General features: G+C 41.1%; 2 protein-coding genes across 2 annotated transcripts in view; both read left to right on the forward strand.

Moving 5' to 3' along the window:
- LOC126933813 (uncharacterized) overlaps positions 1-9,635 on the forward strand; it is a 35,114-nt gene extending 25,479 nt beyond the window's left edge. The window contains exon 6 of the mRNA XM_050753976.1: positions 9,558-9,635. The gene's annotated coding sequence lies outside the window, so the exon portion shown is untranslated. The remainder of the gene's footprint in view (positions 1-9,557) is intronic.
- PDCL3 (phosducin like 3) overlaps positions 1-23,584 on the forward strand; it is a 449,125-nt gene that overhangs the window by 316,784 nt on the left and 108,757 nt on the right. The window lies entirely within an intron of this gene.

A 23,584-nucleotide genomic window follows, 5' to 3' on the forward strand; every position in this document is an offset into this window, starting at 1 on the left:
CTAATCCACCAAGTTTTCGAATTTATTTGCACAAAGTTATCCGTAATGTCTTATTATCTTTTAAATTATCTGTCGAATCTGAATTGAGGTTTCCCTTCTCATTCCTGACATTCATCATTTGTGTTTTCTCTTTTTTCTTGTCCAGTCTTGCTAAGATTTCTAATTTATTTAGAAAAATATTTTTTAAAATCCAATTTCTGGTTTTATTGATTTTCTCTGTTCCAGCCTATTTTATTAATTTCTGCTTTTATGTTTATTCCACCTCATCCTTTTATTGCCTATTCTTTTTGAATTAGAAGCTTAGATTATTTTCCAACCTTCTCTTTTCTGATATTTGCACTTAAAGCTCTAAATTTCCCTCTAAGTACTACTTTGGCTGTACCTCCTAACTTTTGATATGTAAGGTCATCATTCAGTGCTTGTTCTATTTAATTTGGCTCATTTTTTCCGTCAATGTCCAGTTACTGTTTCTTTTCTTTTGTCTTAGGGAGTTCAGAAGTAGACAGCATAATTTTGCAAACATCAGAGCAATAAGCACATAGTTTCACAAATTGTTTTTCCTTATAATGTATCTAACAAAGTATCTTTTGGCATTGAGTCCTGAAATAGTTTTGATCAGGAGAGCATGTTCTCATTTTTCCCTGCTTCTATAAAGTATGTGAGAAAGAGCATCTCAGAGTCTTTAAAAATATAAACTATTAGGCTGGGTGCGGTGTCTCACGCCTGTGATTCCAGCACTTTGGGAGGCCGAGGGGGGTGGATCACTTGAGGTCAGGAGTTCGAGACCAGTCTGAGCAATGGCAAAACCCCACCTCTACTAAAATACAAAAATTAGCCGGGTGTGGTGGCATGCGCCTGTGGTCCCAGCTACTTGGGAATCTGAATGGGAGGATCACCTGAGCCCAGGGAGGTCAAGGGTGCAGTGAGCCATGATTGTGCCTGGGCAACAGTGTGAGACTCTGTCTCGTGTGTGTGTGTGTGTGTGTGTGTGTGCATGCGCGCGTAAGAGGAAGGTGGGGGAGGGAGAGAGAGAGAGAACTAAGCTCTGAATTTTTTTAACATCCCCCAATTCCTACCTAAGGGGTCTGGGGAGTTACATCTTGTAAACCATAAAGTCTTATCAGAGGGGTTTTTATTTTAACCCTATAGAACGAGGTCTGCTTTCTAACCTGACTCTGGCATAACATCACGTAACAAATAAGGCAAGAAGTCAAAATATTTTAACCCCAAATATATTTCCTTGCCAAATCTTGAAATTGCCCTGCAGAGTTTTCTCTTGTGGGAAAAAAATTCGCATTCTATAGACAATCCCCTTTCCCCCCACTTTTTTCCTTCCTCGCTTTCCAGATCTAGGAGATCAACTAAGAGCCAGGCACCCTTTTAGGTCCGATGAGAAACATTTAACAATCTACTCTCTCTGAGGCCTGCTATCTGAGAGCTTCCCCTGCACGATAAAACTTGGTCTCCACAATCTTTTGTCTTAACCTCAACACTTCCTTTCTGTCGATCCCAGTCTTCAGATAAACTCAACGAATTGTCACTTGGAAAATATTTAAGTCTACCTGTAACCTGGAATCTCCCCACCCACTTTGAGTTGTCCCCCTTTTCTGAACCAAACCAATGTACATCTTAAATGTATTTGATTGATGTCTCATGTACTCAATTGATGTCTCCTGTCTCCCAAAAATGTATAAAACCAGGCTGTGCCCTAACCACCTCCGGCATATGTTCTCAGGATCTCCTGAGGGCTGTGTCATGGGCCATGGTCACTTATATTTGGCTCAGAATAAATGTTTTCAAATATTTTACAGAGTTTTGACTCTCGGCTCTTTTTTCATCAAATTATATCTATATATATATACACACACACTGTTAAGTGTTATTGTTCTTAACTTCCTTGTATTTGGGCAAATAAGTAAGTGACAATGATCCTCTTTGTCTTAATAAATAAGACTCAGTGTATTCAAACTTTCCAGAGGATGGAGATGCTAAGTATTATAATCAGAGAAATACCTTATTAAGACAACTAATCAGAATTACAGACTTTGTACATATAAAAATTTACTTTCATAGTAACAGTATCTGAAATCCAGTTACATTTGCAAGAACAGCTTTATTATGCAAAACAAACTCTGTTTTCCCAGAGATGTGGAGGAAAGCAAGATGTTTTCGTCTTTTCTTCCTGAGGTATCTCTCACATATGGTTAGAAAGGCCTGCAGTCTAAGACTAACTACTAGAATTCTATTAGCACTGAGAGAAAAGTACAGGCCCAGGAGACTCAAATCTTATAATATGAAAATGGGGCAGAAAAGAATTATTAACAAATGGAAAATGTGGGGCTGCTAATGTTTTTCTTCTACAATTCTGAGTCATTTTATCATGTATGGAAGGCCCTTAAAGATTCATTTTAGCTCCTGATACAGACATTACTTGACTCATGGCACACAGTGGGATGAAAACTGGCCTGGTTAATTGCAGTGCCAGGCTTTCCGGAAGGAAGTAGAAGTTATTTTGATTGCTGAAAATCAGAAAATGTGTTTCAAAAGCCTTCACATTTTGCATAGCCCTTGACTTAGCCCTTCACTTAGATTGTTCTGAGGAAATAACCATTTATATGCGTGAAGATTTAACTGTAAGAGCGTCCATTATAACATCACTTATAATTCTACAAAATCTGCAAAAAGCCTGTGTTCTCAGGCAAGATAAGTATATTATAGTAGAAAATAATGGAGCAAAAATGATGCTGCTGATGGATATTTCATAGTATAGAAGAACATTCATGCTGTATTTTTAAGTTAAAATATGTTTAATACAGTTTTCATATTTTTAAAAAGAGTATATATTTATGGTATATGATATAGTATATATTTATGCATTGATAAAAGACCAGAAGGATAAATACCAAATGTTGACAGTGGTTATCTCTTCAAGATTATAGGTGATTTTATTTTCTAAAATAGTTTCTAATATTTGCATTTAAAGAACTTTTAGCTTATCTGTGGTTTAAAAAACTTTTTAAAACATCCATGCCTTGTTTGTAATACTAAAAGTAGAACCAATTGGCCAGGCACGGTGGCTCACGCCTGTAATCCCAGCTCTCTGGGAGATTGAGGCAGGCGGATCACTTGAGGTCAGGAGTTCGAGACCAGCCTGGCCAACATGATGAAACCCCATATCTACTAAAAATACAAAAATTAGCCGAGCGTGGTGGTGCACGCCTGTAATCCCAGCTATTTGAGAGGCTGGGGCAAGAGAATCTCTTGAACCCAGGAGGTGGAAGTTGCAGTGGGCTGAGATCATCGCACCACTGCACTCCAGCAGGCCGGGCAACAGAGTAAGACTCTATCTCAAAAAAAACCAATTGTTCTGTAAATTGCTTTCAGCAATTGAGATGTGAATAAATATGGACACTGGCTGTGAAAACTTCCAGATATCTAACATTTGGGTGGTTTGTTTTTGTTTTCTCCTCTGCACCCTCTGGGGGTAAATCTTGTCCCCCAAATCCTCCCTGACCTGTTAGCTGGCCAAGGCCTGGGAAACAAGTCACAACAATAACCATGATAGAGATCCCAGGCCAAGGGACATTTATGATAATGGTGGCTGCCCAGCATCTTTTGACCAACCCTTTCAAGTTTGGAGAAAATTATTGTAAGCCCGAGGGGTTCTTCCTGTCTGCTGCAGAGACAAAACCAATTCGCTGAGACCATGGTATTGTAGTAGAGAAATCATTTAACTAGTGCAGAGCTAGCCAAGCAAGGGGACTGGAGTTGTTACTCAAGTCAGTCTCCCTGATAACTCAGAAGCTAGGGTTTTCATGGATAATTTGGTGGGCAGGTGGCTAGAGAATGGGTGCTCCTGATTGGTTGGGGGTGAACTCATAGGGGTATGGAAAACAGAACAGTCTTCACATGCTGAGTCAACCCCTGGGTGGGGGGGTCACAGGACCAGTTGAGTCATGAGTTCTGGATCCAGGTGGTCGGTTGCCGGAATGCAAAAAAATGAAAAATATCTCAAAAAACCAATCTTAGCTTCTACAATAGTGATGTTATCTATAGGAGCAATTGAGGAAGTCACAAATCTTGTGACTTTTAGCCGCATGACTCCTGAGCAGCAAGAAATTATAGAAAGGCAACCTAAGGGACAATGGCTGGTTACATTTAGCTACACCTACATTTTAGCAGAATTCAGGCCCCTCCCGTAATCCTAATCTTGTGGCCTTTCCTTAGTCTTACAAAGGCAGTTTTGTCCCTGAGCAAGGCAGGAGTTCATTTTAGGGAAGAACTATTAGCATCTTTGCTTCAAAGTTAAACTATAAACTAAATTCCTCCCATGGTTAACTTGGTCTATGCTCAAGACATGAGGACGGCCAGCCTGTGAGGCTAGGGGCAAGACGAAGTCAGCCTTGCTAGGCTTCTCTCACTGTCATAATCTTTGCAAAGGCAGTTCCACCTGTAATCTATTTCACAAATGAAGAAGTCAGAATTCCGGGCTTCCTCATTGATGGAAGCAGGGTTGGTAGCCACTAGATGTGCTATGCACAGCTTCAATTCACACATAAGCAACGTGAGGCCACAGGCTGCGTGTGATGCTTCTGTATGGCTGGTATGGGCCAGGCAGAGGTGTTGGATTACAAGGAGAAGTGGTTGCAAAGATAAGTGTGGGACACAAGTGACATGACAAAAGGAATTCTGGGAAATGTAGTTCAGCCAAGTAGAGCCATGCTGGGGGTAGTTGCAGGGGAGGGGGTTGTTGGGAGTCTTGGGGTGTTGGGGAGTTTGTTGGTCACAGGCCAGGAGCTGCAGAGGGTAGAAGGGAAGGGTTTCAGTGGGAAGTTACAGGGTTGGGGTACAGTTTGTACTTAGCAAAGTGGGGAAAAGAACTCCAGGGATGGAAGGATGGAGACAAAGATTGAGATCCTGAAGAGGACTGAGATCAGTCTTGATCAGTTGGTCTTGGTGGTCTCTAAGTAGAAAGTTCAATTTTCTGGTCCAGAGTACTTAGTTTGCTCTTACAGGGTGTGGGACAAGAACTCCCTCCTGCATTGAGGGAGGTAGCAGTAACCTGGCAGGGGTGGGGAAGGAGTGAGACACTTCTCTGAGGAGAGGTGGAGGTCTCAGAGTGCTCCCCCCGGAAAAGCACCTTGTGATTTAGGGGCAAGGTTTACCACCTTGTTGTGTATAATATAAGAGAATTAAAGGTAGCCTAAATATCCCACAAAGGGGGTCTCTGTAGAACACTCCAGTTGCCCCATAAAATGGAATCACCTGAAACCATTACTAGTGATACCATGTGAGAATATTTAAAAATAAAAGAAGGATCCCAGGAATATGAAGGCGGTAATGGCAGCATAGTTTTTCAGTCTTTCAAAATATCCACATAAAAAACAGAGTAACAAGCTAGTAAAGCCAAAACCCACAAACAACATTTGCAACAGAAGGTGAAAAGGCATTACCACAAACCTCAAAACACCAGTGGGCAGGGGCAAACCACAGACTTGTCTCTGGCAGCATCTGTACAGGAGGAAAAGAGGGAAGTGATAAGGCAGCATCTGAAAGACCAGAGAACAGAAGCCCAAAACAGCACAGCGGACGGGTTTCTTCAAAAAGACCAAAAAAAGACCGGGCGTGGTGGCTCACGCCTGTAATCCCAGCACTTTGGGAGGCAGAGGCAAGCAGATCACTTGAGGGCAGGAGTTCAAGACCAGCCTGGGCAACATGGTGAAACCCCGTCTCTGTATTTGCCTTAAAAATACAAAAATTAGCTGGGCATGGTGGCACGTGCCTATAGTCTCAGCTACTCGGGAGGCTGAGGCAGGAGAATCGCTTGAACCTGGGAGGCGGAAGCTGCAGTGAGTGGAGATCGTTCCACTGCACTCCAGCCTAGGCGACAGAGCAAGACTCAGTCTCAAAAAAAAAAAAAAAAAAAAAAAAAAAAAAAAAAAAAAAATCCAAAAGAAATGAAAAAACAAAAAGGATTTAAGAGAAAATGACAGATATTGAAGATAAATGAAGAACAGTGATGATGATAATAAGAACCCTTGAAGAAAACCAAGGCAAGGGAACAAAACCTATACTAAAATTTGTAATTCAAGATGACTTTTCTCAAATAAAGGAAACTTGAAACTACATATGAAACAGCCCATAATGTACACCATAATCATACCGGTATTATCAACACTGAGATGAATTCTAGTAAAGTTACTGGGCTTTAATGAAAAACAAATTATTTTAGCATCTAAAAAATAAAAAGAATTCATGACTTCTGAGGGAAATGTAATTAGATTATCATCAATCTTTTTGACAGCAATTATTATGCTAGAAGAAAATGGAGGAACATAAGTATAGTCTTGATATATATATATATATATATTTTTTTTTTTTTTAATGGACAGAGTCTTGCTCTGTTGCCCAGGCTGGAGTGCAGTGGTACAGTCTCGGCTCACTGCAACCTCTGCCTCCTGGATTCAAGTGGTTATTGTGCCTCAGTCTCCCAAGTAGCTGAGACTACAGGTGTGCGCCACCATGTTCGACTAATTTTTGTATTTTTAGTAGAGACAAGGTTTTGCCACGTTGACCAGGCTGGTCTTGAACTCCTGGCCTCAAGTGATCTACCTGCCTCAGCCTCCCAAAATGCTAGGATTACAGGCATGAGCCACCACACCCTGCCAGTGTTGATAATTTCTTAAAAATGTGATATCCCTTTTAAGTTTCTTTCAATTTATAGGTTCCCCCTCCATCCTTTCATTTCTTTACAATTTGTCTATTGAAGGACCTGGTCTCTGTGACCAGAAGAGTTTCTGACAGTCTGGATTTTGCTGATTACACATTCATGGTGCAGTTCACATGTTCTCTGTCCTTTGTGTTTCCTGCCAATTGGCAGCTCCATCCAGAGACTGGATTAGAATTAGATTCAATTCCTTTGGCAAGATTCTGGGCTGTGTTTGGCCACGGGAGGCATGAGGTTTCTGGTTATCTCTTTTGTAGTCTTATCAACCATTGATGCTTAATGACTACCATTCTTTGCCAGTTGCACAATGTGATCTTCCAGTTCTAAAGTTTCTTTATCATTTATCAGTTGTGAAACTTGTACAAATAGTCACTACCTTCACTACCTCCCATCTACTATTTGGTTGCTTGAGGGTCTAGTTCATATGGCAAAGGCAGGAAAAGTGCTCGATTCTTTCTCTTTACTTACTAGTTTGCCATATAATGAATTGATTCCTCATCATCCTCTGTAGGTTAATAAGTCTTTTTTAAAAATATCATCGTGAACTTATAGACTCAAACGTATTTCAAGGGTTTCAATACATTGCAATGAACAGTATTAAAGCTTGTACTGGTTCATCTTTGATCAGTTGGAGTCTCCTTGGGCTGGCTACTGAGTCCTTTTGACATGATCCTGGTAGTCTTTGAGTGTTTCCTAACCGTCTGGTATGATAAGATGTGCTAGGTTCATCCTGTACATTTCTTATGCCAGAGCTGGAGTCATTTCCCCAAGAATCTCTGGATTATTTTTGTAAGACATGGTAATTTAAGACTTAATTATTATTTAGGCTCCAGAGAAGTTCATTGTTAGTAGGTTTCACGTTGTCTTTCTGCCTTTTCATCCAAGCTAAGAAAATATATAGAGAGAATATATATAGAAAATACATACATACGTACCTATAAGTATACTTCAAAAGTTCATACTGTTACTTCCAACTTTAATTTAAGACTAGAGCTTTTCAGTTTTTATCGATTGCATCTGCATTTCCTTTCTTCCATGTTGAGGGTCATGGTTGTGACCCTGAACTCGGAATACATATTTGGGTGAAGGAACTATGAAAAAACACAAAGATATGATTACCTTAAACGTCAGGATAGTGGTAAATGATAAAGAGTGAGAGGACTGACTGACAAAGTTCTTAACTTGGGTGGTGTTTACCTTATAATAATTCAATAAACTGTATGTTTTAATTGTGTGGTTTTCTATATAGTAGATCCCCCATCATCCTCAGGGCATTCATTTCAGGACCCCCAGTAGATACCTGAAACTGTGGTTAGTACCCACCCATATACTATGTTTTTTCAATCTGATAACCAAGATGGGCATGGAGTGAGTGAGGAGCAGGTAGTGTACACTGTGTGGACATACTGGACAAAGGGATGATTCACCTTCTGTATGGGGCAGAGTGGAATGGCATAAGATTTCATCATGCTGTTCAGAATGGCATGCAGTTTAAAAGGTATGCATTGTTTCTTTCTGGAATTTTCCATTTAATATATTTGGACCACAGTTGACCATGGGTAACTGAAACTTTGGAAAGATAAAGAGCAGATGTGGGGGACTATTGTGTCTATTTTTATTTTATAATAAAAACATTAGAAAACAATTCAGTGATCAAAGGATACAAAATTTCAGTTAGTAAGATGTGTAAATTCTGGATCATAATGACTACAGTTAAGAGTACCATATTGTATAACTGAAATTCACTGAGTGTGAATATGTGAAATGTGAAGTAATAGCAATGTTAAATAGCTTGATTGTAATGATCATTTTATAATGCATATGTATATCAAAGCATCAAGTTGTATACTTTAAATATATACAATTTCCTTTTTATTTTATTTTTTTTGAGACAGGGTCTCACTCAGTTGCCCAGGCTGGAGTGCAGTGGCACGATCATGGCTCACTGCAGCCTCAGCCTCTTGGGCTCAAGCAATCCTCCCACCTCAGCCTCTTAAGTAGCTGGGACTACAGGCACATGCCATCATGCCCGGCTCATTTTTTGATTTTTTTGTAGAGACAATGTAGAGACAATGTCACCCAGGCTAGTCTTGAACTCCTGAGCTCAAACAGTTGTCCTGTCTCAGCCTCCCAAAGTGCTGGGATTAGAGGCATGAGCCACTGCACCCAGCTAAATATATACAATTTCTATTTGTCAATTAAACCCCAATAAAGCTGATAAAGATGTAGTGAATCTATGTATTTTGATGTTAAAATGCTTATCTAAAAAAATAATAGATCATGAACATCTTTTCTTGTTTATGTAGAATACAAATACACAACAGTATATGCATAGTGTGTTCCCCTTTGTTTTAGGAAGATTCTTTTTTTTTTTTTTTTTTTTTTTTTTTCCGGAGACAGTCTCCCTCTGTCACCCTGGCTGGAGTGCAATGGCGCGATCTCTGCTCACTGCAACCTCTGCCTCCAGGGTTCCAGCAATTCTCCGGCCTCAGCCTCCTAAAGTAGCTGAGATTACAGGCACCTGCCACCACACCCAGCAAATTTTTTTTTTTTTTCGTATTTTGTATTTTTTTTTTTTTGTATTTTAGTATTGATGGGGTTTCACCATGTTGGCCAGGCTGGTCTCAAACTCCTGACCTCAGGTGATCCACCCCTCTTTGACCTCCCAAAGTGCTGGGATTATAGGCATGAGCCACTGCACCCGGCTGATATGTGGTAATTTAAAAAGAATTGAACTTTCAAAATTATGTCACTCAGAGACTAGATGATACACAAACTGGAGACTTCCTGGGAGATAACCAAAGATCTCTCCCCTTACTTCCTCTTGCAGAAATGAAGGAGTACATCGAGGAGGCCATTTCAACCCTTGACAGAGATATGCTACAGATAGTCTGTGCTTAACCATCAGGTGACATGGGAGGCGTAAAGGGGACAATTGTAAGTAAGATTAGAGAAATAGCTGTGACAGTTCCTTTATAAACTGCTTTTGACTATGTATTCTGACATTTTACTGAATATTACATTTTTAAAAGTGTTTAATTCTTTTTGAATGACCTTGTCTGTAGGCATAGCATATGTCAGGAAGATAATGAACAGAGTGCTAACCACGGTTATACGTGAGTGATGGGATTAAGTTTTTGCTTTAATTGTTTTCTTTTTACTTAGCTGAATTTCTAAAAGTTTCATCATGGCATTGAGAGAAAAAACCAAAAGCCATAAAAGAAGCAAAAGAATCACAGTACCAAAATTCTATATTTAAAATGTTGTGTTTTGTTGTTCTGGTGAATTTTTCCCCGTTTTGTTTGTTTGTTTTTTGTGGTATACCTATATCTCCCCCGTTGGATGATCTCTGGATCCCTCAAAGTTTGAGTTTCTCAGTTCTAGTGAGTTAGCATTGATGACAACGTTTAGAAAAAAACGGAAAATCAGCCAGGTGTGGTGGCTCACACCTGTAATCTCAGCACTTTGGGAGGCCGAGGTGGGCAGATCACGAGGTCAGGAGATAGAGACCATCCTGGCTAACACGGTGAAACCCCATTTCTACTAAAAATACAAAAAACTAGCCGGGTGTGGTGGCAGGCACCTGTAGTCCCAGCTACTTGGGAGGCTGAGGCAGGAGAATGGCGGGAACCTGGGAGGCGGAGCTTGCAGTGAGCCGAGATTGCACCACTGCACTCCAGGCTGGGCGACAGAGTGAGATTCTGTCTCAAAAAAAAAAAAGGAAAATATTGATTTTGCTCATATATCCATCAGAGTTCAATAAAAGAAGCACATGGCCACTAGGAGTGATATGGAGTATGAGACCTATTATGGGGCTTTGGCCTGTAATAAATCTCAAGAAAGAAAAGAAGAATGTAACATGAGGGCAGGCAGGGACAGGCTGGGATCCACAAGGAGGGACTCCCACCAGCATCTACCTCCTCTCTGCCTCCACATCGCAGACTTGGATGATGCGTTCAACCAGCGGGAAAGGCTGGTGCCCTTTGCCACAGAGCTAAATATGTACCTGGCCCAGGAGGCAGAGAATCCGGAGGAGAAATTCAGCAGGACTGGAAGAGCTGTGGGTCAGCTGCTGCCGCACCCCAAGGTGTGCCCGCAGAGCCGCAGCACCGTTCATGGGCTGCACCCGCGCCTGACACCTCACCACCACCTTCCTACTACTTCACTTCCAGCCTCACACACGTGCCTCCAGCGGCCACAAAGAAAGGGGAATTACAGCCATACGGCTTAACTACTTTGCCCTGGTAAAAGCCACTGCAGTGCCTATTTACTACTGACCTGCTGGAGGATCATGGACAAAGTGACCTATCCTCTGCGGCTCCCCAAACCTCTCCACTGTAATCAGAAGACAGCACTAGCCCCTTCTTGCTGTGTACATATAGAGTAAAATATGAGAAAGAAAAGAAAAAATTTTAGGCAACTGTTTGTATTCATTTTGTACCATCATTTTAAGTTGCTTTACGTTCATTGATTGTTCTCTGAAATAGCCCTGTGTGTGGATATGCTGCTTAATGTGAAGCCAACTATTAAAATACATAAAATGTTAAGATCCAACAAAAAGAAGCATGTGTATGTGAGCCAAGAATAGCCCTTAAGGGTATGTGACCATCCCTGAAGAGCAAGTGAATACCTTGGGACTTCCCCCCATGGGAAAAGCGGGAAAACAATGATAATATTTTATCACTGATAAATGTCCCAAAAGGGAGAAAATAATGTCGTCTAGAGTTTCTAGCTGACATGCATCAGGAAAGACATTGTGTTGACATTTGACACTAAGAATGCATAGGATCTGGGCAACAGGAGATGTGAAGAGAAGACATTTCAGGTGTAGAGAAAGGCAGGAGCAAGTGTTGGAGTTGGGACTGTGTAGGGTTGATTGGGCTGGTGCTCTCAGGTAAGAAGGGGAACACTGAGCTGGGAAACAATGCTGAGAGAAAGCAAAGGGGGACGAGCCCCTTATAAAACCATCAGATCTCCTGAGAACTCACTCACTATCACGAGAACAGCCTGGGGGAAACCGCCACCATGATCCAATCACATGGGAAACTGATAATGTTTCTCTTTAACTATGTATGAAAACAGCAACTCACAACTCCCTCCTCTCTCAAGTTGTAAACACATGGCAAGCAGATTCTCTTTCGTAATGATCATGCCCACTCAACCCAAATGTGACCTGTTATCATGTGTTGAGTGTCTACTGTGTGTCAGGTCCTGGGCCAGAAGTTGTGGGATTTTTTTGTTGTTGTTAATTTAGAGGGATATTTAAAAATTTGCCTTCTTTATTGATTTCTAATTGCATCCCATTGTAGCCAGAGAAGGTACTTTGTATGATATCTGTTTTTAAAATCTGTTGAAACTTAACTTGTTGCTTAAAATATGATCTGTCCTAGAAAATGTCCTGTGTGCATTTGAGAAGAAAGTGTGCTCTGTAATGGTAGGTGCTCTGAATATGTTTGTTTGGTCCAGTTGGTTTATTGTGTTGCTCATGTCCTCATGGGCCCCACTCAGACCTAATCTACAGGTTCAACAAGATCTGCAAGTAATTTGGGTGCACATTACATTTTGAGAAGCAATATTCTATGTATAATACTCTCCTATGCCATAACATAAGGTTGGAAGGTCAGATACTCTCCTATGCAAATTTGACACTGATTTTTTTCCTGGGCTTGATGAGAAGGTAATCTAATTGATAGTCCTTATTTAATTTAAGCTTTGCCTGATATAAGCTTCCAGGATCTAGTTCCCATGCATGCTTGGCATAGCATACCTGTTACGTAGTTTGAAGTTATGTGTTTGAAACTTCCAGTGGACATGCCAAAAACAGAGTGATTGTACCTTCCTTGAGAGACGTGTCTGATCTTTTTCTTACCCTCTAATCTGATGGATTTTCTAAAAGCTTGCAAATGAAACAGGGTACTATAGAAACATATGGTCAATTTTTTAAAAGCATAACTGTAAATTATTCAAACCACCTTCTCTCCAGTCCAATCTCAAACTGCTAAGAATGTCTGCGTTTTAAAAGAGAAGCTTGGAAATCAAATGATTGAAAGAGGCCTTCCTGTGGATATGCTGCTTGATGTGACTCTGTCTGTGGTAGGTGGATGATCTATTGGAGCAAATGTTTTTTGAGAAGATGGATACATATTCCTTTTGTCCTGAGCTTTCCTTCATTAGCTCCAATCTCCACATTTTATCAGCCATCAGAGTGATGGAATCAGCAACTGGAATCTTTCAAAGTTCACAGTGGCAGCCTAGGAATAGAAGGGCTTTCAGTTTATGGAATCATTACCTGAGGAAAGGCTTTTCATAGGTAATCAAAATAGATCATGCTGATTTTGACATAAGGAGCACATTTCAAACGAATATTTTCACAGTCCTCCTGGCTCTGACTCTAACTCACCTTTCCAGCCTCATTTCCCAGCTCAGTGTTACCTTTCTTATCTGAGGACACCAGCCCAAACAAACCCTACACTGTCCTAACTCCAACACTTGCTCCTGCCTCTCTCTACATCCGAAATGTCTTTTCATCATATTTTCTCTTGCCCAGATCCTACCCGTTCTTTGTGCCAAATGTCAACACGATGTCTTTCCTGATGCATGTCAGCTAGAAACTCTAGGCGACATTATTTTCTCCCAGTTGGGACACTTATCACTGTCTTGACATCATATTTGTCTTAGAACTTCCCTCCCCTAGTAGACTGTGAATTACTTGAGGGCAAGATCCTTGTCTAATTCATCTCTATATCCCCACAAATGCCTAATACAATACCTGCCATGCCAGCCCTCAATAAATAGCTTCATCCTTCCTTCATGGCTAATGATATCCAATACTTTTCATGTGCTTAATTGGCATCTGTAGTAGTCTTTTCCTTTTTCTCATGTTCTAATTGGAATTTCTGTTTATTATTGGGCTTTGAGAGTTCTTTATATATTCTAAATATTAGTCCTTGATATGGTTTGGCTCTATGTCCCCATACAAATCTCATCTCAAACTGTAATCACCATGTGTGGTGGGAAGGAGGTGGTTGGATCATGGGGGCGGTTTCCCCATGCTGTTCTCATAGTAGTGAATGAGTTACCATGAGATCTGATGGTTTTATAAGGGGCTCTTCCCCGTTTGCTCCTCACTCTTCTCTCTCCTGCCACCATGTGAAGAAGGTCCTTGCTTCCCCTTTGTCTTCTGCCATGATTGTAAGTTTCCTGAGGCCTCCCCAGCCATGTGGAACTGTGAGTCAATTAAACCTCTTTTCTTCATAAATTACCCAGTCTCAGGTATTTTTTATAGCCGTGTGAAAATGGACTAATACAGTCCTTTATCTAATATGTGGTTTTCAAATATTTTCCTCTAGTCTGTTGACTTGCCTTTTTGTCCCTTTGTAAGGTGTTTAGCAAAAGTCTTTACTTTTGATGAAATCCAATTCATCAGTTTTTTATTTTAGGACTCATGGTTTCAGTTTCAAGTATAAGAATTCTTTGCCTAGCTTTAGCCCTTGAATATTTTCTCTGATTTTTTTCTCCTAAATGTTTTATAGGTTTACATTTTACATTTAGATCCAGTACCTAATTTGAGTTAGCTTTTGGGTAAGGCATGAGACTTAGACTGATGGTCACTTTTTTGCCTATAGGTACTCAATTGCTCCAGCATCCTTTGTTGAAAAGGCTATTTTTTGCTGGCAATGTTGCAGAGAAAAGGGAATGTTTATACACTGTTGGTGGGAATGTAAATTAGTTCAAACATTGTAGAAAGCAGTGTGGCATTTCCTCAAAGAACTAAAAACAGAACTTATATTCAAGCCAGCAATACCATTATTGGGTATATACCCAAAGGAATAGAAATTGTTCTACCATAAAGACACATGCACACGTATATTCATTGCAGCACTATTTACAAAGGCAAAGACATGGAATCAACCTAAATGCCCATCAATGGCAAACAGGATAAAGAAAATGTGGTACATATACACCATGGAATACTATGCAGCCATAAAAAAGAATGAGGGCATGTTCTTTGCAGAAATATGGATGGAGCTGGAGGCCATTATCCTTAGCAAACTAATGCAGGAACGAAAAAACAAATACTGAGTGTTTCCACTTCTAAGTGGGAGTTAAATGATGAGAACACATGGACACAAAGAAGGGAACAACAGACATTGGGGCCTACCTGAGGGTGGAGGGTGGGAGGAGAGAGAAGATCTGAAAAAATGACTAACGGGTACTAAGCTTAGTACCTGGGTGACAAAATAATCTATATAATAAATCTCCGTAGCTTGAGTTTACTTGTATAACAAACCTGCACATGTACTCTTAAACCTAAAATAAAAGTAAAAAAAGAAAAAAAAGAAAAGGCCATCTTTCCTCCATAGAATTGCTTTTGCATCTTTGTCAAAAAATAGTTGGGCATATTTATGTAGACCTCTTTCTGGGTTCTCTATTCTGTTCCCTTGACCTCTGTGTTTATCTCTCTGTTGATGCCACACATTCTAGATTGCCGTAGCTAAAAAAGAAGTCTAGAGATTGGTTAAATGCATTCTTCCTGCTTTATTCTTCTTTATCTAAGTCATTTTAGCAGTTCTAGTTTCTTTACATTGCAATATAAACTTGTCTATACAAAAATTCTTGCTGGAACTTTGATATCAATTTGAAGAGAATTGACATCTTTACTATGCTGAGTCTTTTAACCCATGAACATGATGTGTCTCCACTTATTTAGAATTTCTTTGGTTTCTCTCATCAGCACTTTGTACTTGTCAGCATCCAAATCCTGTATCTGTTTTGTTAGATTTACACCTTGGTGTTTTGTTTTTTCAGCAGTTGTAAATGGTATTGTATTCTTAATTCTGGTGTCCACTTGTTTATTGCAAGCATATAGAAAAACCTTTTCATGTTTACCTTGCATTCTGTCACTTTCCTGAACTTGCTTGTTAGTTTTTGTTTGTTTGTTTGTTTTTGAGATGGAGTCTTGCTCTTGTTGCCCAGGCTGGAGTGCAGTGGCACAATCTCGGCTCACCACAACCTCCGCCTCCTGGGTTCAAGCGATTCTTCTGCCTCAGCCTCCCAAGTAGCTGGGATTACAGGCATGCACTACTACGCCTGGCTAGTTTTGTTTTTTTTTGTTGGGTTTTTTTTTGGTTTTTTTTGTTTTTTTTAGTAAAGACGGGGTTTGTCAGGCTGGTCTTGAACTCCCGACTTTGGCCTCCCAAAGTGCTGGGATTACAGGCATGAGCCACTGCTTCTGGCCTTGCTTGTTAGTTTTAAGAGCCTTTGTTTTTTTATTCCTTGAGATATTCTGAACAGACAACCATGTCCTCTGAAAACAAGGACAGTTTTCTTTCTTTCTTTCCAATCTATATGTTGTCTTTTATTTCTTATTCTTGCCTTATTGCACTGGCTAGATTTTGTAACACTATGTTGAATAAGAGTGGTAAAAACAGACATGCTTGGCTTGTTCTTGATTTTAGAAGGAACTTTCAGCCTTTCATCATTAAATATAATGTTAGCTGTAAGTTTTTATTTGATACCTTTCATGAATTGAGGAAGCTCCCCACTTTTCCTATTTTTCTAGGTTTTTTTGTTTTTGTCATGAATGAGTGTTGAATTTTGTCAAGTGTTTTAATGCATTGATTGATATAATCATGTGGTTTCTTTCTTCCTAGACCTTTTTACATGGTAGATTACAATGAATAAATTTCAAATGTTGAACCATCCTTACATCCTTGCATACTTAGAATAAATTAGACTTTTTTTTTTTTGAGACAGAGTCTCACTCTGTTGCCCAGGCTGGAGAGCAGTGGCATGATCTCAGCTCACTGCAAGCTCCGCCTCCCGGGTTAATGCCATTCTCCTGCCTCAGCCTCCCGAGTAGCTGGGACTACAGGGGCCCGCCACCACACCCGGCTAATTTTTTTGTATTTTTAGTAGAGATGAGGTTTCACCATGTTAGCCAGGATGGTCTCGATCTCCTGACCTCGTGATCCACCCACCTCGGCCTCCCAAGCTTTTCTTTTTTGATCAGAAATTTGTTGACATTTGGCTGGGCACAGGGCTTCACATCTGTAATCCCAACACTTTGGGAGGCTGAGGTAGGCAGATCACTTGGGGCCAGGAGTTTGAGTCCAGCCTGGCCAACATGGCGAAACCCCATCTCTACTAAAAATACAAAAGTTAGCCAGGCATGGTGGCGCACAGCTGTAATCCCAGCTACTCGGAGGCTGAGACATGAGAATCGCCTGAACCCAGGAGGCAAAGGTTACAGTGAGCCAAGATTGTGCCACTGCGTTCCAACCTAGGCAACAGAGTGAGAACCTGTCTCAAAAAAATAAAAATAAAAATAGAAAAGAAAAGAAAAAAAACGAAAAGAAAAGAAAAGAAAGAAAAGAAGAAACTTGTTGACATTTCTGGGTCACTGACTTCTCCAGTACCTGGTCAAAAGCCCAAGGAACTCACCACCATGTCAATCTTTGGGTCTCAAGGTTCCCCGTTGGTGTGCCTTCTTCTACCTGCTTTTCAGCGACCAGGCCTTCACAGTGATTGGTTTTGTCTCCTAGACCAAAGAACCTAAAGCTGGGGTCTCTTTATGAATAAAATAACTAATGTAATCATGCATATAAAATAGACAACTTCAAATATTGGCGATCTTGATTTTGGTTTGTGGATTCCAAATGTCCAAAGGAAGTAATAGACTGAACGTTTCAGGGCTGATGTGAAAGAAAAATAAATCCTAATTTTCCTTTTGTTGATCCATTTCAAGATAACCCAGAATCTTTTCATAAAGATGCTTGATGGCATGGTGTGGACTTAAGACTTGGATTTGTGCTTTCTGATAAATATAGTGGTGTCAGATATTATAGCTGGGTAGTTATAATTGCAAGAATCGTGTAGTCTTCACACAGTAAGAAACTGAGTCAGCCCATGAATTCATCTGCAGACTCTCCGAATAGAAAATAACTAATTTTCTACTTGTATGGAGGAATAAATGTGTTGTCATAGTTCAGCTTTATTTCCTGCGAACTGATGCCTTCCTCCATAGTGAGTCATATGTATGCTTCAGTGCGTTCTGGAAAACATGCTCCTGTGGTATCATGATGGGCAATAAAAACACAGGATCCCAAGGAAGATCGTTGCTAAATGGCATTAAAGTATAGAACTGGGATGAAAAAGTGAGCTGGTGACATCTGACTAACAGGGAGTTGGAGCACCGTGCAAGTTATTCTTGGTGGATCATAAAACGAAAAGGCCAGGATGCCCACAGAGCAGAGGAGCCAGCAAAGCTTGGTTTGCATTCTGCCTCTCTAAATGAGACATTCTGGTCATAAAAGGCTCCTTGAAACTTCCCATCCACCAGGGCTGCTTAAACAAGCGCACGAATGGTATTTAAAGTGCTCGGATAACTGCACATAGATAGCATGGATCACAGCAGCAGAGATGGAGCTGGGCTGTGGCTCGGGTCACCCAAGATGTTTCACTTGCCTTCATGGAAGTTGTCAGTTATTTATCTATTTTTGGCATAAGACTTCTCTTTGTGTTTTTTCAGAACCAGTATGAAAAATACCTTTTCATGTCCTGAGCATCCCTATAGGGATGGTGAGAGGAGAGCCCAGGATCATGCCGGCTACAGGCAGAAGGCAGAAGGCAGAAGGGATCCAAAGCAGGCTGAGAATGAGCCGTTGAGCAAACATAAGAAATTGCCTAGTTCTACTCGAACTGAGATTCTCACCTATAAGCAGGGATTCTCAAACTCCGATTGTAGCAGAATCTTCTAAAAAGTTTACCATTCAGATTCCTGTGCACAGCACCGGGCAATACTGATTGAGAGTGTGGAATGAGGCCCAGGAACCTGCATTTTTCATTCATTCCCCCAGATGTTTCTGAAGCAGGTGATCTGGGGACTACATCCAGAGAAACCTTCTCCTGAGAGTAGGTGGTTGTTTGTGATGGAGGTTCACGGAAAGAACTGTAGAAAAAAATCATGCGTCTGAATTCCTGAAATGGTACCAAAGCTAATGATTGCATCTCAGTTTCCAATGGAGCTGTTTAACTAATTCTCCCACTTCCAGCTTCAGATTGCTCCTTGAGATCCATCCAGCATCTCAAAGAGACATGTTCGTGGCACCAAGAGAAGGTTTTGGTCAGAGAGAATGGCTGAGTCTCTGTGACTTTATCTTCACTATTGAAAAAATGACTCAAAGGGGCCATCCTGCTGAGGTGGATAAGCAGCTTGTCTCTGCAAACAGAGAGAGCCGTGCAGTCATCAGCGAGCCAGCTCCCTAACGGCTTCCAAAGAGCAAGAGTAGGAAGAAGCTCCCCTTGGTGCTGGTTTTCCTTCGTCATGACTCGTGGAGGTGGCCCAAGACTCTCTATCAAAGATCCGACTGGAAAGAAGAGGTCCTCTAGCCCTTTGACTTCAGTTTCAGAGCCCCTTTTATGCCTCCTTGGGCCCCCAGAATCTTCTTCACCTGCCCCTGCAGCTGTGCAAAACTGTAAAGCATGGTTCACAGTTACGCAGGGCGTCTCCGTTGACATGACCTCAACCCCCAGCTTAGTCATGTTTTCATTTCTCACGTGTCTTCTCAAACATTTAATTATAAAATACTTAAACATTAATTTAGACGAGTTATTCTTTCAAACTCTTTGTTTAAATAAGAGACCCCAAAGAGTCATAGGTTTTAGTTTATTATTATTATAATTTTACCTTTGTGCAAATAAGATATGGTGAAAGTGCTCATCATCATCCTCTGACTTAGTGGAGAAGATGCACAGGTACCCATACCTTCCGGAAAACAGATCTCAAATGGAATTTTACCAGAGCAACACATTTTAAAGCAAGATCAGTGAGAATTACAGCCTTCACAGAAGCTACAGATTACTTCCACAAGCCATAGCAACAGTCTCGGAAGTTCAGATCCATTGTAAAACTCTTGTATTAGAAATGTTAATAACATTGGCAACCAGAGTTAAATGATGTAGAAGAGCATTTTATGTTTTCATTTAGTTTTATTTGTTTCGGTTAGGGAAAGAGGGATATATTTCCTTCTCCTTAACTAGCTATGATTTTTTTCCCCAGCAATTGAAAGTGCCTGTTATTTCAAGGTCTGGATTTCCATTACCTAGCACTGAGAGAAATAAAAACAAGCCTGCTTTATTAAAGTATCAAAATATTTTTAAAATAAAATATGAAGAAGGAAAAAGTGAAAAGAGAATTTAATACATTGAATATGAGGTTTGTAAAGTTTTGCATCTAAATGATCCTTTCTAATGCCTGGTTTCTTCCTCCCTGCCTCTGACTGGGTGATTTAGCTGTCCATCTCCTGACCGGGCTCCAGTGCCTGCCCACCACCCCCAGACCTTTCTCTACCTTCCCTCCTGTTTGTCAGAGGCACTAGAAGACTCATCCCTCCCCTTGGCTTGTGACTTTCTCCCCTTATGTTACTACACTTGGTTCCTTCATTTCCCTTATGCTCAAGTCTACGCCACCCTTCAGCCGATACCAGCCTTTTTCTCGTGCCAGGACCTGCCTTCTGTCCTTGCAAGACTGGCCTGCATCTGCGTCCTCTGCTGTCACGTTTTCTGCCACCCATGCCAGCCCTTGCTCACCCATGACATCCTGAATGCCAAACCCAAAGCCTTCCCTCCAGCCCCCACCCAGCTTCGATGCTGAGCCCGCTTCTCCTGGAATGCTCCTTTGCAGGGTTTTCTCCCTGACAAATCCTTCTGCAACCCCTTATTGGCTTCTGTTCCTACCCTGTCGTTGAGCACTGATATTCTCCCGGGTCTCATCCATCCCTTGTCTCATGTTCCTTCACTCACTCATTCTCCTAAAGCAATCTCACCCTTTCCAGTGTTCAGCCACCATGCATGTGCTTCTGGTGATTAAATCTACATGTTACTTATGTCTCTTTCCTAAGTGCAAGGCACTTGTTTCCAGCGACATCCTAACACCTCCATTTGCCTTCTCCACAGGCAGGGATCCAACCTATCAACCCATGGCTTCCCTCCAGCCCTCCATTCCCAGTCTCCGTCAAGACCACCACCCTCTGCTCTGCCTTGCAGGCCTGACCCCTTCCTGTCATTCGGCCTCCACACCATCACTTCCAATTTCTGCCAGTTCTTCTGCTAAAATATCTGTTGTATCCACCTCCTCCTTTTCCATTTGTGGCAAAACTACTGTGCGTCTGGCCCTCACACTTTTTCCCCCTGCACACGCCTCCCAACTGATTTCTCATTTCAGCTCCTATGTCTACCATAAGCTTCTCTGTGTAGTCACAGCTGGGTCAGATCCCAAGATTTCAAACACCAGTGTCTTCCTGACACTTACACAGCATGTCCCTTCTGCCCCATCAGGCTCTTTCAATACAATGTTCAGTGCCAGCCTCATCTGTAACTATCGTATTCCCCTTCCTTTTTACTTCCCTTCTCAATCAGAGGTGACGTCAAGTTCTAACATCAGAGGATACCCAGCTGATGGTGGGCAGTGCAACTTGCAAATACAGAGAGTAATCATAGAAAAAGAACACCGCTTGTTTACCACTGCCTCTACAATCTGCAACCTGAAAACCTGTTTCCCTTGGGCCCTTCCTGCTGTTCCCCTAGCATCCTCTGGCCCAGTTCGAGCAACTTGCTGGAAGGTGCTGCAACTCTTCTTCTCCCTCCACTCTAGCTGTCAGCCATGCTTCAGTCCCCGCACGCCAGGAACCTGAAACTTCACTTTTCTCTGGAGCTTTCCAACCTCCCTACCTCTCCTGTTGTTCCCCCTCCCTGTCTTCCCTGTTCCCCCTCCCCTGCCTTCTCTGCTTGGCAAACCCCCACTTGTTCTTAAGCCCCCTGCCAAAGCCAGCTCCAGCTCAGCTGTAGAGCTTTGCCTACTTCCTTGCCTCTTGATGAATACCTCTTTTATAGCACTTCTCGCACGCTCTTGTAGGGAACTACTGATGTGTCCATCTTTCCTGCTGTGCTGTGACCTCCTTGAGCTCAGGAATTATGTCTTCATCTTCCTACCCCTGGAGCCTGACACAGAGTAGGAGCTCCATAAATGTTTAAAGAAAAGAACGAATTACTGTCATTGTTCCTAGTGCTGTGGAAGAGCAATGGAGCTAGAAAACACAGCCCCCATCCTCCCGAGGGTAAAGGTGGTAGGGGCTGCAGTGTGAATATACAGGAAACCTCATAAGACAAGGAAGGGTAAGCAACAAATACATGGCGAAGTTGCGAGGAGGAAGCATTGTGTCCAGCTTCTCCACACACCAAGCAACAGTCCTCCTTTCCTTCCAAAGCCAATAGTCCCCCCTTCTCCTCCAGCTCCCTCCCTAGTCAGCAGGATAGAAGGACTTGTGCATCTGCCTACAGCAAACTGACTCATACCACCCACCCAACCCAGTCACCTACCCAGAAGAAACAGGCTGGACAGGCACAGAACCAGTGCCTGTGTCACTATCAAATCCATTTCTGAATCTGCCCAAGGTCATGTGGGCTGCTCGTCCCTGTTCACAACCTTTGTTTCCCTATAATCTGCATACTTTGTAATACACTCTTCAGAGTTTATTGCAAGCCACTTGTATTTTCTCGCCTTCAGTTAAACTTTTAGGCTAATTGGTCCCCATTAAACTCCCCCTTCATCAAACTTGCTCTTGGAAACTCTTTCCAATCTTTATAAGCCATTATCTTTTCTATTGATTGCCATTCCTATTCACTCTTTCTTGTTAAATTACCTGACTTTCATCTGTACTCTCCCATTACTTAGCCTCTCTTTTCAAACGCTAGCTACTTACTATTCTTTCCTCCTCTTAAATGGTTCCCATTCCAAGCCTCTGAACCTTCCCCTGTGTATTTGTTAGAGATTCTTTTATTGCTGCCTTTCTGTGTCTATGTTTAAAATAGAGTTTTTGCAGTGTCATTTCATCATAGTCTCTGACCGCCTGGACATGACTCTTACTTTTTCAACCTTTTATATCCCTGAGAGCTTTCCTGTAAATAACTCATTCATTCATTTATCTAACAGGTAGTGAGTGTTGAGTCACCTAATACTTGTATTGAGTCATCACCCAACTAGGAAGAAAGACATCACTGCAGGTGTTTTAAACAGAGGTACTTTAATTTAGGGAACTGGTTACAAAAATATTGGAAAGAGTAGAGCAGCTAACATTAAAAACATTAGTTTTTGACAAGGATTTGGACAAGGATTTGGACAAGTGTTGACAAGGATTTGGAACAACTGGAATTCTTATACACTGCTGGTGGGAATGTAAAATAATATAATTTTGGTTGTTCCTTAAAAAGTTAGATATATGACTACCATATGATTCAGCCAACCCAAACTTAGGTATTTACCTAAATGAAATGAAAGCAGATACTCATACAAAGACTTGTACAAAAATGCTCAGAAGCTTTATTTATAATGGCTCAAAACTGGAAACAATCCAAATGTTTATCAACAGAGCTACAGATAAATTGCAGTATATTCACATAATAGAGTACTACTTAGCAATAAAAAGGAATAAACAATTGAAATATACAACAGCAGGAATTAGTTTAATTATGCTAAGTAAAAATTCAAAAAAATTAAAAGAAGTCTATACTATATAATATACAATTCCATTTATATAAAATTCTATAAAATGCAAGCTGTAATCACAGAAAGCCAATCAGCAGGCAGGAAAGGGGAGGAACAGATTGTCAAGAAGCACAATAAACTTTTGGAGGTGATGGACATGTTCTTTATTTTTATTGCGATGATGATATCACAGTCTGTACTTATGTTAAAGGTTATCAAATTATACACTTTAAATATATATAGTTTATTGTATGTCCATTGTGAAAGGTAAATAAATCTTGCCCTAAAATCACTAAGCTAAGGCCGGGCGCGGT

This window comes from Macaca thibetana, chromosome 13 (assembly GCF_024542745.1).
Source record: "Macaca thibetana thibetana isolate TM-01 chromosome 13, ASM2454274v1, whole genome shotgun sequence".
NCBI classification, from domain to species: domain Eukaryota; kingdom Metazoa; phylum Chordata; class Mammalia; order Primates; family Cercopithecidae; genus Macaca; species Macaca thibetana.